The sequence below is a fragment of the Ciconia boyciana genome, chromosome 9 (assembly GCF_034638445.1).
Source record: "Ciconia boyciana chromosome 9, ASM3463844v1, whole genome shotgun sequence".
NCBI classification, from domain to species: Eukaryota; Metazoa; Chordata; class Aves; order Ciconiiformes; family Ciconiidae; genus Ciconia; species Ciconia boyciana.
This window is the reverse complement of record NC_132942.1, coordinates 12,524,454-12,538,423: the sequence shown is the minus strand read 5'-3', so window position 1 is coordinate 12,538,423 and position 13,970 is coordinate 12,524,454. Positions and strand designations below refer to the sequence as shown.

The following is a 13,970-nucleotide window of genomic DNA, read 5'->3' as shown; positions in this document are numbered from 1 at the left end:
GCTGGTCCTGCCTGGTGTACACCATGTCCACTGGCTCTATCTTAGCCTTCAGGCACCCTCCCCAGCTGCTGTTGAACACCCCCGAAGAAGCCAGGGGATGAACGAGCACCAGGAGCAGCCCACTCTCTCCATGCACAGCGGTGCCCTGCCCATCCGTGCCACCGTGTGCCAGTGCTGCACCTCCTCGGGGCGAGTGAGCTTCTGCCCCCATCTTTTGCAGTAATGCTTCTACAGTGCCATTGCACTCCTGAGCCGTGTAAGCGGGCTGACCGACCCAGGCGTTTGGCAGGGGCTGCACCCCCTGGACAGCTGGGTGCTTTAGTACCCGAGCGATTATTTTCCCGCAGTAGCTACCAAAAAGCAAAGCTTCTTTGCATGAAATAATTGGAATGAACAGATGCATCTCTACATATACACTCTGGTCAGCTGCCCAGGAGATAAGAATACATTTCCTTCTGGTTTCAATATCTGCGAATCTACAAAAGTGAAGAAACAGGGCTTTTTCTTGATGGTGGAGATACTCGAACGACAGACAGATTAGATGGAAAAATGGGAAATTAATCTTGAGATAGAGAAAGGCACGGGTACTGGATACGCCTGTGCTTTTATTTGAAAGTGATATTTTAGTAAGTACATGTCAAAGATTATGGCCTCTGTGTGTGGGGGGAGAAAGCAGCATTTAAAACTAGAATGGATCTGCAGAAAGGAAACAAACATATCTGTTCTTTGGGAACACAATGCCTCTCAGAAGAATTCTGGGTATCCAAAATGAAGGTGTATTTCTTGTGCAAATCAGAGATGAAGTTCCAACATGAGATAGATGATTTGCAACAGTGTCAGTTGCCAGCATCTCTTTAAAAAGGCTACTTACACTCCATCTGCCCTGCAAAGTGTGTCTGTCCGTCCGTCCGTCCTTCCTTCCTTCCTTCTGAAACACACACAGCCCCAGTCTGTACTGCACCTTACTGCCAAGAAGGATTCTACTTTGCACAAAAGAAGGAAGAAAAGTCTTTCACCTTTTATGTTTCCCCCTCCTAAAAAAAAACCCTGTGGACTGCAATTACTTCTGCTGGTGCAGCCTGTGCAGTGAAGTGTGGGCTGGGGCTGGTAATCATTAAACACCAAGCTAAGGAGAAACTGATTTGCTAAATCAACTGGATTTAGATGATTTGGACATGTTCATCGTTACTGTTTAGTAATGTACATGGGGCACTGCAGGCTATCAGAACCTAAAGGCATCACAACTGTAGCCCAGAAATCTTGCAGATCAGGAGCTCTTTAGAAAATCCCTGAGATTTCCCATGTGGAATAGTAGCAGCTCCACAACCCCAGCAGTTTCCACAGGCAACAGCCCCACAGTCATGCAGCATGGGACCAAGGACTGACAATTTAACCAGGGAGGAAAGCTATACCCAAACATGAAGTAATGACGATGAAATCAGTGACTTTCTGCAATGCGGTATGCTAAGCATGCTGGAGTTTTTCCAGAACAAAACTGGAATCTCTGAGTGAAGTTTCTCTGCCCTTTTTCATCAGCTTGAAGCCAAAGGCCTCTTCTTCAACTATCCTATAGATGGAGCTTGTAAGCTTACAAGGAAACTTCAACCATGCTGTAAGCTCCCAGGGCAAAGCCACTGTTGTAGAGAGTTCAAATGGGAGGGAGGAGGGAATTCTCTAAACAGATTGTCATCTGCATTCAGGAAAGAGAGCCATGAAGCACAGCAAGGTTATGTTTCTGACTCTGCATCCCTCAGCCACTGTGATTTAATTGCCTCCTTTCCTAACTGGAAAGAGCTTTGCTCTTCGCAGCAGTGCTCCTAACCACCCTCATTCCTCACAGGCCACTCCCAAGGTCCTGACTTTGTTCTTCCTAGGAACCCAAAAGAAGTCAATGTTTCTTGACACAATAATCATGTCATAAAATATCCAGATAATAGTGACTTTCTGGTAATCCAAATCCAAGCCACACACATGAGTTTTGATACGAGATGGAAGTCCAATGTCCTCTTCCTGCTGCCCCATTGGATGAGCTTCACATTCAAGCTCCAGTTTCTATGGCAATAATCACAGTTTTGTTTCATGACTGGTAAACTCTGCTGCTCCCCAGCCAGCAAACGCATCGTCTGAGCTATTCACCGCCAGTGAGAACAGAACGGTGGGAAAACTGGGGCCACGCTCCCTTAGCTCTCATTTCATCTCCACGGGGCCACCTTCCAGCCGAGTGTGCGGACAAGGAGGTGAGTGTGAGTGAGGTACCTCCGAGCTGCAGCGGGTCACAAGTCCAGCCTGAGCTGCCGAAACCCACATCTGGAGCTCGGAGCAGCCATCTGTCCCCATGGCTGTACAGCATGGATGTGGGAACCATTTCGTGCACCCAGCTGGGGTTCCTTGGGGCCAGGAGCATGGAGAATGGTTTTATTTCTCCTGTCTGTCGACGATAGCTGTGGCTGGACCCTTGGATAAGAAGTGGAAAGGGAAGAACTGCAGTTCTTCTCTGGTTTCTGAGGTTCTCCTGCTGCCTCCCACCTCTGCCAGCATGGGGGAGGCTGAGATGGGTAAAGCATGGCCTCAGCTTTTTTAAAAAAAGAAAGAAGGTGAGGGCTTAGTTCCCTGGGACACCCATGGCCCTGTCCTGCTCTGTGGCACCTCCAGGCTACCTGGTGGTTCACATGGACCCCGTTTCGACTCGCTGGCTTTAAAGCAGTTATGCCACACATGGCTGCATTTCACAGTGTGCAAACCGAGCCACTCAGAGCAAACGTGTGCTATTAAAAAAGAAAGTCACTTATGAACAATTAAGAGATTGGCCAGATACCAACAGAAGAGGGGTGTAAATCAGCTTGTCTCCACTGGCTTTAATGGAGCAAGGCTGACGGAGGCAGCCGCTGGGCTCTCTAACTTCCCGAAGAGCAGCCACCAGAAGTCCAGGCCCTCCTTGCCAAAGTCTCTTTAAACAGCAAGGTTGTTTGGGAAGCCCGACAGCTTCAAGAGGAAATATCCACTTCTTGTCTCCTTCTGCTTAAATCCACAGTCTGCAGGCTGAAGCCGCAGCAGAGCACAGAGAGGGGCCAGCACTCCTTTTACAGCCAGGCTTTCACTTCTAGCCCTTTAGAGACAAGGTGGGAAAATCTAGCGAAACAAGTGAGTAAGGATTAACACCCTGAATGCTGCCAGCACAGAATGCCTACAACAACTGCTTGTGTCCTCTCGGAATAGAAAAGTGCAGCCAGCATTCCCACACCTCCAGACTAGCTCTTAGCACCAGTTGCAAGGGCAGCTCCTCCACGTACCCCTCTGTCTTCAGCTAGGACCACCAGTTCCTCCATGGACACCTGCCTGATGTCCATCAAGATATGAGGGTACCAATGCCTTGCTCTCCATCATCATCATCATCACAACACAAGCCAAATGGTCAGGTTCATCCCTATATGACTCTCCTGGAATAATGACAGGCAATGGGACTAATCACTTTACACAGGAGCATTGGTTTATCCTTTCTTTTCATTAATGACCTACTACGTGGAGCTCTTTGAGACTCAAACTGTGGTGAAGGTACAACTCATTTCCATCAACTTAATGCCAGCAAAATCCATGGAGCTGCTCTCCATCGTCACCACTGTATCGCAGAGCAAACCCTGGCCTGCTGTTCAGTAACAGTGCTAGGACATGCTGAGTGCAACTACTTTTGCTCTTGTTCTGGTGTAAATCAGCAGCAACATTCTGAAGTCAAGGGAGTCTAACTTTCCTTTACACTGCCATTACGGCGCTGACGTCAGTGGAGCGATTTCAGATTTATGCTAGTGTCATTGAGAAAGGAATTAGACCTGATTGATTTATACCACTGTAAAACTGATGTGCAAGGGGAATTGGGTTTGCAGCACACAGCCCTGTCCAGGCACTGATGGAAGACAGGGCTTGTTACCCAAATAGCGGCATAATCTGAAGAATTCTTATTTATGGTCTCTGAATGTGTGCGTGCACATAGGAAGGAGGTTTGGAAGATGGCAATTAAAATAAACAGCAAATCACTTATCCTAAACATCTGCCTCATAAAAGCAGAAAATCAGATGTTGCCCTGGAACGTGTGCTATTTGCTGCTCTGAGGGAGCACAGCTCGCCTGACCTCTTCCAACATTTCCTCTGCCCTGAGATCTGAATTCCTCAGGGTTCACAAGTCAAAGCATAATATTCAAACCAGAAGTTGGCTGAAGAAACCTTGCAGCCTCTGTTCTTGACCGGTGCCTGTTCACCTGTGGGAAGCTTGGATTTGCTCACCAGACAAACACGATGAGAGGGATGGACCACCTGCATCCCACAAAGCAAAGCATGCATGGAGACAGGCCACATGCATTCATCTTGCTAACTACGTAGCCAGCTGGATATCACTAATTTACATTCCCTTATTTTGTTTCAGTACAGCCCTAAAAGAGGTGGAAGACTAATGATGAAATAACTTTTGGTCATTAGTCATAATACATCCGAGGCTCAAGGGCAGCCATTCTGCAGGGTGAAGATCTGATGAGAAAGTAAAAATGACCTTTTCAATCAATGGGAATCAACTATTGCCCACATAGTCACAGTGGGACTTTGAAATGCCCCCTAAGGGACATTTCCCAAGGGGTCAAGGAAAGGGTGAAGAAGGAAAAAATTCCCTCCCTGGCCCTAGGTAGATTGGCAGTAGATTGACAGTAGATTGGCAGTAGATTGTCTTAGTGGTTTGCTAAGTGGTTTTGCAAATCTTAGAAGATTTGCTTCACTTAATTTGAGACATGTACACTGTGGAAATCTCCATCTGAGCTATTCATCCAGAGAAATGGGCTCCTCTAGGACCCCAGCCCTCAGACTAATGTAGCTATCCACAAGGCAGCTGAGCAGCTCTTCCCCTAAGCATCACTGAATTCAGGGTGGAGTGAGGACAGAGCAAAATGGCGTTTCACTCTATAGCCTTCCTGCACTCCAGGCAAACAAGACAGTCTGTCAGCCTCGCATTGCACAGTCTCTGCATCTAAACAGGGTCTTCCAACCTAGTAAAGACTGGCACAGATTGTCTACAGATTCTCCCCTCTTTCCCTTCCTGCCTCTTGAATCTCTCATTGGAAACTCTTGCTATTTTATCATGTTTCAGCAACCTGTCATTTACCATTTGCCAACAATTCTTCCTATAACCTTTAAATAGCATATGTTAAAAGTGCAGGGTGTAAAAAGAATCCTAGAGTACAACAACATGAAATGAACCATCAGTTGCTTCTTCACAGATCAAGGTAAAAGAAGAACCAGTTAATGTGTGATAAGAAGCCGAGGTGTAACATAAAGGCATAAGGAACCCCAGAGTGTACCAATCCCAGAGTTAGGCTACTTTATGACCATACTTACTTAAGAAAGGAAAAAATTACATCTCAGCCCTTTTAGTTTGCTGTAACCCAAACCTATGCTTTAGGGCATCTCTGTACTTGGCTGTACGAGGTGATGTTCTGGGTGACACATGGTGATACTACTTGTTTTGTTGCAGGGCTCTGACACAGCATCTTTCCTCCACAGAGTTCATCCATGACTCCTAGGGACAAGTCACAGCCTCGGGAATGCCTGGCAGTGCCTCTGAACACTTTATAATGCATCCATCAGCTCAGGGGTAGTATTTCTTCCCTGTCATTCTCCCCTGCACCAGTTTGTGCTTATTTTATACTCCTTCCCCATGAGCTCTCCTATGGGACAGGGATCCAGCAGCCACTGCAACAAAGCCAGACTTTGGCACAACTTCCCAGTTAGTGTCAGTTCTTAGCACATGTCCGGCTTGCTCCTCACTAGCCAGGCACCAATTTAACTTCACATGTCCACTTGTTGGTTGTGGTATCAAACTTCTCTGAACACCTAAGTCCTCTTTGTCCTTTATCAGCAGTTGAAGAACACAGATCTCCCACCACTAGGATATCCCTCGAATCTGCCAGCGTCTTGGTGAAGATCACTGCCTCTTAAATTGATGCAGATGGCAGGCCCATCACTAAATCCCAAACCTGGATGTTCATTTACTTTGCTGAGAAATAATGTCCTCATCAAATTATAGGTTTGAAGGACTTATTTTTTTCCTGGCAGAGGATCACCAAAGTAACCCTGGAAAGTAGCCAGAATGTGAACAGCTGCAAAGCAACAGGCTTTAAAAGCTGTGTTATCTTATTTCTCTCTCGTTTGCTTGCCCCAGCTTTTCTGAGGGGGTTGTTTATTTCTTTTTTTGAAATCTGGGGAAATGGGAAGGATGTTATTTGCTTTGCTTTTTTTTCAGTCATTGAACAGATTGAAGATGGTTCCCAACAGAGCAACAATTCTCTTTGAAACTATTAAATCAAACTGTAAAATCCTGCAATCCCCCAGCAGGAGCTCTTGACTGTCGGAGAGTTGGGAGCCTTGTGTAACGCTTTTCTGGGGTGTTATGTTTTTTGGCAAATAATGATTTTCCTCCCTGTGTTTTCCTGACAATAGTGCAATGCACTAGGGCATGTGCTGCTATTGTGCACTCAACTCTTTGCAGCTGACAGACTTCACTCAAACGTTGCAAGTGTGACTAACTATCAGGGCAAGTGGGAGGACTGTAGAAAGGGAAGATACTTTCTGAAGCCTTAATGGAAGAGGTTTACTCTGAAACATGAGCTACTGCATGTACACATGATGTAAGTGTAAAATACCCTTTATGTGGGATCTCACTATGCTCTTGAGATACAGAAACATGATTTCATGACCACACGAAAACCCACATCCTTTTGATGCTCTACAAACCTGAAATTATGACAGAGGTAAGTGTGCTGTTATAACCAGAACCCTGCATGCCAGATAATGCAGACAATGCTTTTTTCTGGGTTTGTGGGTCACTGCAATTTCCTTTGCTTGGTGTGATGCCAACATAGTGTAGACTTGTCCTTAAGCAGGGCTTACTCCCAGTTTGCTATGTAGTTGTTTCAAGTAATACAGACTTAAACCTAAACCAAACAAGTTAATAATGAGCAGAACATTCTTCTCCCTGTAGTAACAACAGAATGCCCAAACAGCACCCTCACTCCTCCCCCTGCCTCTGTACTCCACACCCTATCGAAGGAAGGTGCTGGGATGGGATTTCAGCTCCCCTCCTGCCACAATCAAAGGACACAGCTCTGAGCAACCTGCTTTCACTGACCCTGCTTTGAGCAGGGGGTTTGGATGGGATGATCTCCAGAGGTCCCTGCGAGCCCCAACTATTCTGAAAACTTGTGAAATACAGCAGGTAGGAGCACTGCTGTGTGCCAGGCTCAGAAGGTCATGCAACATGAAAAAGGATATACATGAAGACACCACCATCTCTTCTTTCCTGCCAGCCAGCTGTGAAGTAGCAAAGACTACCTCCTAATTTTCCTGTGAAATGTCTGGTTTCTGCTCTCTGGGCAGCATGCTGAGCTTGCGGGGCTGTTGAAACACATTAACTGCCAGGCTGGCACAAAGGGGCATTCCAGGCGCAGTTTCCCTAAGGGCTCTTGAGGCTCCCAGTGAATTGCAACAGTGAGGACCCTTCAGTTAAGTGTCACTGGCATTTGAGTGGCAAGGCGTTGGCGACGTGGGCACTACCAGCTCAAGTAGAGACCCACCACTGACTTCTTTACAACTGTGTTTTTCCCCCTTAATTCAGAAGTTCTCCATTTTCCTGCTACACTCTGATTTGTTGCTGTGTAGGCCACTTGCAAATAAACAATCAAAAGAACCAGCCTTGGATAGAAACTGCTAAGCTGAAGGCAGCTGACACTCTGACGAGAGAGCATGGCAGGGTTTTTTCTCAGGTTTGATGAGGTGGGATCACACTTAGGGTCAAGTTGTTCCTCAAGGCTCTGCCAGTTTCCTTCTGGCCCAGGAGTATTTGAAGTGATAGGCTGCCAGCCCCAGGAAACAGAGGTGGACCAGCATCAAGAGAACCAAATTTAAGGGCCATTATGACAGAGATTAAGCTCAGGTGCCTTCCCTGCCCTGCTTTTAGATGCAAATCCATATATGAGAATAGCAAACAATGGTCCTCTGGATGAGAAAGGGCCAGGGATCTGACAAACGTGACAGAAGTGGCATATCAGCAGGTCATTCAGTGCTTGCCTGTGAATGCCTGGTGGGGCTTCACACTAAAAAAAAGTCCTAGTTTTAAGAAATAAACATTTGTGGACATTTGGCTTCAAGCAATTAAAATCCTTCTCCAGACTTAGCATTATCACTTGTGGAATTCAGGTCTGAACTCTGATTTCCTCCAACTGCTTCAAACGCTCCAAGGATTTCTGGGAAACCTTGTAAATGGATTTTGGGTGGTCTGTTTAATTTCTTTATGCAAATAACCTGGGGTCAGGGGAAAATGCAAAAGAATTTTTATTTTAGAAAGTCCAATAGTGTCATGGGGCAGCTCTCTGATAACGCACCGAGCGCTCAGCCAGCGTTTTGTTTTCTACCACAAAAAGCAGGCATATCCTCTCCATACTGCCTTATGACATGGGGAGATGCTTACACAAGAGGATTCTTCTCAGCTCTGCTGGGGACTCCACGAGTTGGCAGCAGCCACCACAACGCTCCAGTGCTGCATTGTTCTTAAAGGTCTGATTGGAAAGAGCAAACACAGGGAATTAGGAGTAAAGCTGTCAAGGCCAGGTGGCTTAACAGAAGCCATCATGAAGCCATCACAGTGTTCCTCAAAGCTGCATGAAGCCATCACAGTGTCCCTCAAGGCTACCTCCATGCTCTATTGGTGCAAGGGTCCAATAAGCAACAAGCAGAAGCAAATCTGCTCCTTTTCCCTGTAAAAGGCTTCCTTTTTACTGAATAAAGTGGGAAGAGTGAGCTTTTCCCATGCCTAGCATATCATTGCTAGTAAAGAGGGACTGAGCCAGATTCAGAGACCCAATCCACAACCAGCGATCCAGCTGGAGATAAAGGAATGGGGAAGAAGGTCCAAATCTCTGCTTCCAATTCACTGGCAAACATCCAAACCAGCTGTCCCACGGTTCGTCAGAGCACAGAATCTCTCTTTCTAGAGGAATTTGGTGCATTTCCTACATGCATACACCCATAACTGACAGTCACAGCTACCCAGATTGTTCTAACCTAAATTCTGCCTCCTTGAACCAAGGATTTCCAGGATGGCTGTCAGCCTTGAACAAGGAACGGGCACATAGGTGGAATTCAGGCCAGGTGAAATTGGGCATTACCATCTCCCCCTTCGGAAACACAGAGACTTAACATCCCCGTTTGTGCTTTGCTGTGAGCTTTTGTGATGCTGCTGTGGTTCCCTTGAGACTCTTCCTGGGGGGAAGAGGCAGCAAGAGAGTGTGAGACACAGAGGACATCCTCCCGCCGTCTCTCACATGCAGCTCTGCGGCTGTCTCTCTCGCAGGCGCTGTTCCCATGCAAGGCTCCAGTGCGGATGATCTCTGATCCCAAGGGCACAAGTGGAACGGCCTCGGATGTGGGAAATGGTTTACAAGTCCCTTATCCTCAGGCAGCCTACAAACCCCGCGCTAGCCCCAGGGGCTAGGCAGAGTGCAGGGAGGCTGAACGAGACACTTCCACCACACTTAGCAATTGTAGTGCCCTGCTGAGCTGCCACAGCCTGCTCCATACGCCGGGAGCTGGCAGCCACTGGGGTTTCCTTTCCTGCCGTGGAGGAGCGGAGCCTGGCGGAGCCTCGCTGAGGAAGGACACGGGTGGTTTGTGTCCGTCCACCTCCAATACTCCTGCCGCCCAGCCTGCCTCTGCACAGTTCTTCTCCTTCCTCGATTAAAGCCAGAGTGTGATGTGCATCGAGCACTGACCCCACATGATGGCAGAAAGGGTCTGAAGTGAGGCCAGACAGAGGAAATGGCTCGTGTGACCCTCCCCGAGAAGGAAGGAGGTGCTCCTGCCTGCAGCCCCCGGCACTGTGCTGTGCGGCCGGGGGCTGGTGTTGGAGCGTGGTCCCACCAGTGGCTGGGAGGAAGGAGGAAGGGAAGGCATTTGCCTGTTTATGTCAACACAAAAGTATTTCCCTCGTTTTCAAAATGGTGTGTTTCATCTGCTGATCTGGAAGCAGTTGGGAAAGAAGCATTATCTCTCCCAACCAGCAGATAAGGGGTCAGAATCTGACCAAGGTTGCTTAGCAAGCCAGAGACACTAGTGATATAAGTCTGGTTTCCAAATCTCCAATCTTCAGCCAACTCTCTGAGCAGCACTGACATCCCCTGATGAATGTGTGAGCTAACACTAATGCTAGTTTACGACTAACATGACTAATGAAGTAATGCAGATACTAGTTTAGACTCAGAGACATAGCGGATGCCATTTCACCCACAAATAAAATTCTTTATTCAAATAAATCCCTTCCTTTCCCTTAGAAGAACTTATTCTCCAAAACTGTGTATTATTCACCTGCTTGACTTCCTGGGATTGGGACGTGGCAAAGAGGACAAGGGACAGGGCAGCAGCTGCCCATGAGAGGGGATTATGGGAGAAATTCAGCTCTTGGCAATTTCAAATCACTCTGTCATGTTACAGAAGTTCATACTTGGCGAGAGGATCCAGGCCATGGATCAGCCATGGATCAGGGACAGCTCGAAAGCAGCTGTTCCTAAATATGACTTTGGTGACATATTTTTAAGCATCACCGCTTGGGAAGGAAGGAGGAAGAAGTCACCAGTTTCTGTTCTGCTCCCGTCCTCCTGCTGGAGGGGGATCGCACCCAGAGATGTGGAAATATTTCAGGGGCTGCCCAGGACAGATTGGGTTTGTTCAGGGGCTCAGGCTGCCTTTTAGCCAGACTGCGGCAGGTGCACAGGGCAAAAGGGAAGCTTCTCTGATGAATGGGAATCAAAGTAGAAAGAGAAACTGGTGAAATGTTAACACTGCAGCAGGGCAGGAAGTGCTCTCTCTTCTCAGGAGTGGTTACAGGGCTCGTAAGGTCAGGGTTTCTTTTTTAGAGCCTTAAATTTTGACATATGACCTGGCAAGGTATTGCTGCTGACACTGGGAAGTAAGAGACGTGCTGGTGCCCCTTGGGATAGTCGATGGCAGCTCGAAAACTTGATGCTTGCACGAACGTTAACAGCTCAGAAGGGAGCAGGCAAAGAAAGAGAACAGGGGAAAGCAAACAAAAGAGGGAGAAGAAAGAAAAGCCACAGGTTTTTGAGGTTTTCTTAAGGCAGACTTTGCAGGCCCGTATGATTTGCTGATGCCTAGGGAAAGGCAGTTACGTAAGTGTAAGTGATTCAGCACAAAGAAACCATCTGGAGACGGTGAGTCCTTCCCCTCCGGTGGCAGCGGCGACTCTGACGAACAGAGTGTGTAAATAACACAAAAGTAGTATAAACAGCATGGCCATCCCCGTCACAGCCCCTTCTCCATAGCCATGCTGCGTAGTGACTGTCCCACAGGACACAGGTGGCTCCGAGGAAGGTGGAGGTGGCATTAACCCTCTCTTAACTGGCATCCTCCCGCGCACATCCCTAACCTGCACGGGGCACAGCATAAAGCAGCTCTCCCCCATGCTGGGGGCTCTCAGCCTGTTTTCTCCACAGCAGAAGTTTCTCACCTCTGTTTCCTAAGATTAAAGAAAGGCTGGAGACTCCTGAGCACCAATGCAAGTGGCCTGCTCTCATCCAGCCAGAGAGCAATGAGGCATCAGAAAAGGATGTGAACATGGCGGAGACATGCAGAACTGCAGAGCACAGCATTGAAACCGGACCTGAGGCTAGCGGGTCCCCGCATGACGCTGTCTCCCACCTAAGAACAAGCAGGAAAGTCTTATTTCGAAGACTTGAGCAGCATGTCATGCCCCTTGGACATTCTCCCCATAGACTATTTCTGAACTGCCCACATGAATGACTTCAGTGTACAGCATCTACTGGCACTCCTTCCCGTCCCCTCCTCACGGTACTTAATCTAATAAAGAACGAGCCTATTTTTCACCTCACACAAGACTAACCTAAAAGCAAACACATTCATTTCACCCTGTGTATGCTGGAGTCACACAAACGTCTTGAAGGAGAGTCTAAGTGGCAATTATCTGCAATCACGGTTATATCATTGGTGTTTGGAGGACACTGCTCCTGGGGAAGTCCTGTGGCTCTATCATCCCATTAAATTGGTGACAACCATATTAGAAATACATAACTGTGTGGGCAGGGAGAGAGATGGACCCCTGGCCATCCTTTATTTCTATCTTGTGCAACAAATCTCCAGTAACTTTTTCAAAAGCAGATCTGGAGCCTAAGTCCCATTTTCAAAATTGCCTTGGGTAATTGTTCCCTCCTAGATGAGTAGATGTTACTTGATGAGAGTAAGTCTGATTCTTTTTTCCTTATCCTGCTCACCCACATCAAAGGGTGGAGCACAGAGGTTTGTGCCAGGGCTGATAAATACTCCCAGGGTTTACAGGGCTAAACCTGTGCAGAAAATGCTCAGCCTCGCCATGGCTGAGTTCACACTATGCTTTGGTTTCCTTCATCAAAGCGAAGTGACAGCCGCCCGAGCAGCGGCTGGCATACCAAGATGCTGCACACGGCTGATGGTATTGCAGGCAGCCACAACACAGCCCTGCTGCAGGCAGCAACCCAGTTCTGCAGCACAAACAGCATGAAGGCAACGGCCAGGAATCCATGGGTGGAGTGGGCATCACACCTGGGTAAATACAACAGCAGCAAGAAGGCCTGTTTTCCCAGGGCCTGCCTTCGAGCTGGTAATTGCACCACAGCAGCCCGCAGGGGCTTTTCTGCTTTGCTCTCTGGCAAGCACCTTCTTCAGTGAGTGAGCAAATGGTTGGCATCTGCCACAGAGATATAAAAAGACGTCCCTGCGAGGTGGGGCTCGGCTTGTTGATGATCTCATGGTTTCAGTCATGGTGACCTGCTGCATTTGGTGGATGCACCCCTTTCTCCAGTGTCCCTGCCCTTGCCTTCCTTCAGCAGCAGCTACTTCTGTCTTCAGCTGAGTTTTCAGCCAGGGAGGCTGGGATTGCCTAACCCATCCTTTCCAGCGCAAATCTCAGTTGCATACAACACAACAGCAAGACCTGTCCTCCTGGCCCCCAGAAAAGGGGCTGGAAGTGAGACAACCCCTGCAGAAGTTAACCAAAGGAGAGGAAAAGCCCAGCAAAACCTCTCCAGGAACATGCAGAAATGGCAGGGACAGAATGTTAAAGGGACACTGGGTTCTCATTTCAGTGATTTATTTACTGTAATTTCCCTGCTCTTTAGGAAGGGCCAAATCTTACCTCACAGCATCATGACCCTGCAGAAATTGCAGGCTGTGCTGTGAAGCCCAGCTGTAACCTGAAACCCCATTTAAAAATGGATGGTCCATCTACAGGAATGACAGCCCTGGTATTTATGAGGGGTTCAAGCAGCTCATCTACAGCCCTCTGATGGTCTGATATGGAAGGGCTTTCAAACTTAATATATTTTAAATCAGTTGCACAGTTATGACAGCATTGAAATCTGAAGGCCTCCAACTTCTTATAGAGAGTGACCAGCAGCTGTGTGACGTTGTCTGATTCCTCCACATTTGACCCTGCAATACAAGAGCTCACTGCGATGGCGAGAGGACAGAGCAGGGCTCAGGATCATAGGAGTTTCCAACTGTGTGCCAAAATGGCCAACAAAGAATCCATGATGTGCAATGAAAGAGTGGTTTCTGTGGCATGGAAATCCATCCAGAGGGAGTCCGTGTGGAAATCATAACTGAGCTTTTCATAAATTACTGGAAGTCAAACGTTAACAACTTCCATGTAAGGAAGATAAAAGGTGGAGTGGGTGAGATGCACACATGTATTCAGCTCTATTATTCTCACCTCAAAAACCAGTCCAGCCAGCCCTTTAATCACTCAGCAGCTCATCTCTAAATTGTCTCTATTATTAACAATAAAGTGCTTGTTATTTGCATCACCGTCCTTTTGAAGGAACTGTGGATGGGAATGAGGATGCCTGCAGTGAGAGGCACGGCAGAGCACAGGC

The 13,970-nt window shown here is 47.7% G+C and overlaps 1 protein-coding gene across 1 annotated transcript in view; it reads right to left on the bottom strand.

The window, feature by feature from the left end:
- Nucleotides 1-13,970, bottom strand: part of ADRB2 (adrenoceptor beta 2) — a 37,926-nt gene that overhangs the window by 3,644 nt on the left and 20,312 nt on the right. The gene's annotated exons all lie outside the window — the stretch shown is intronic.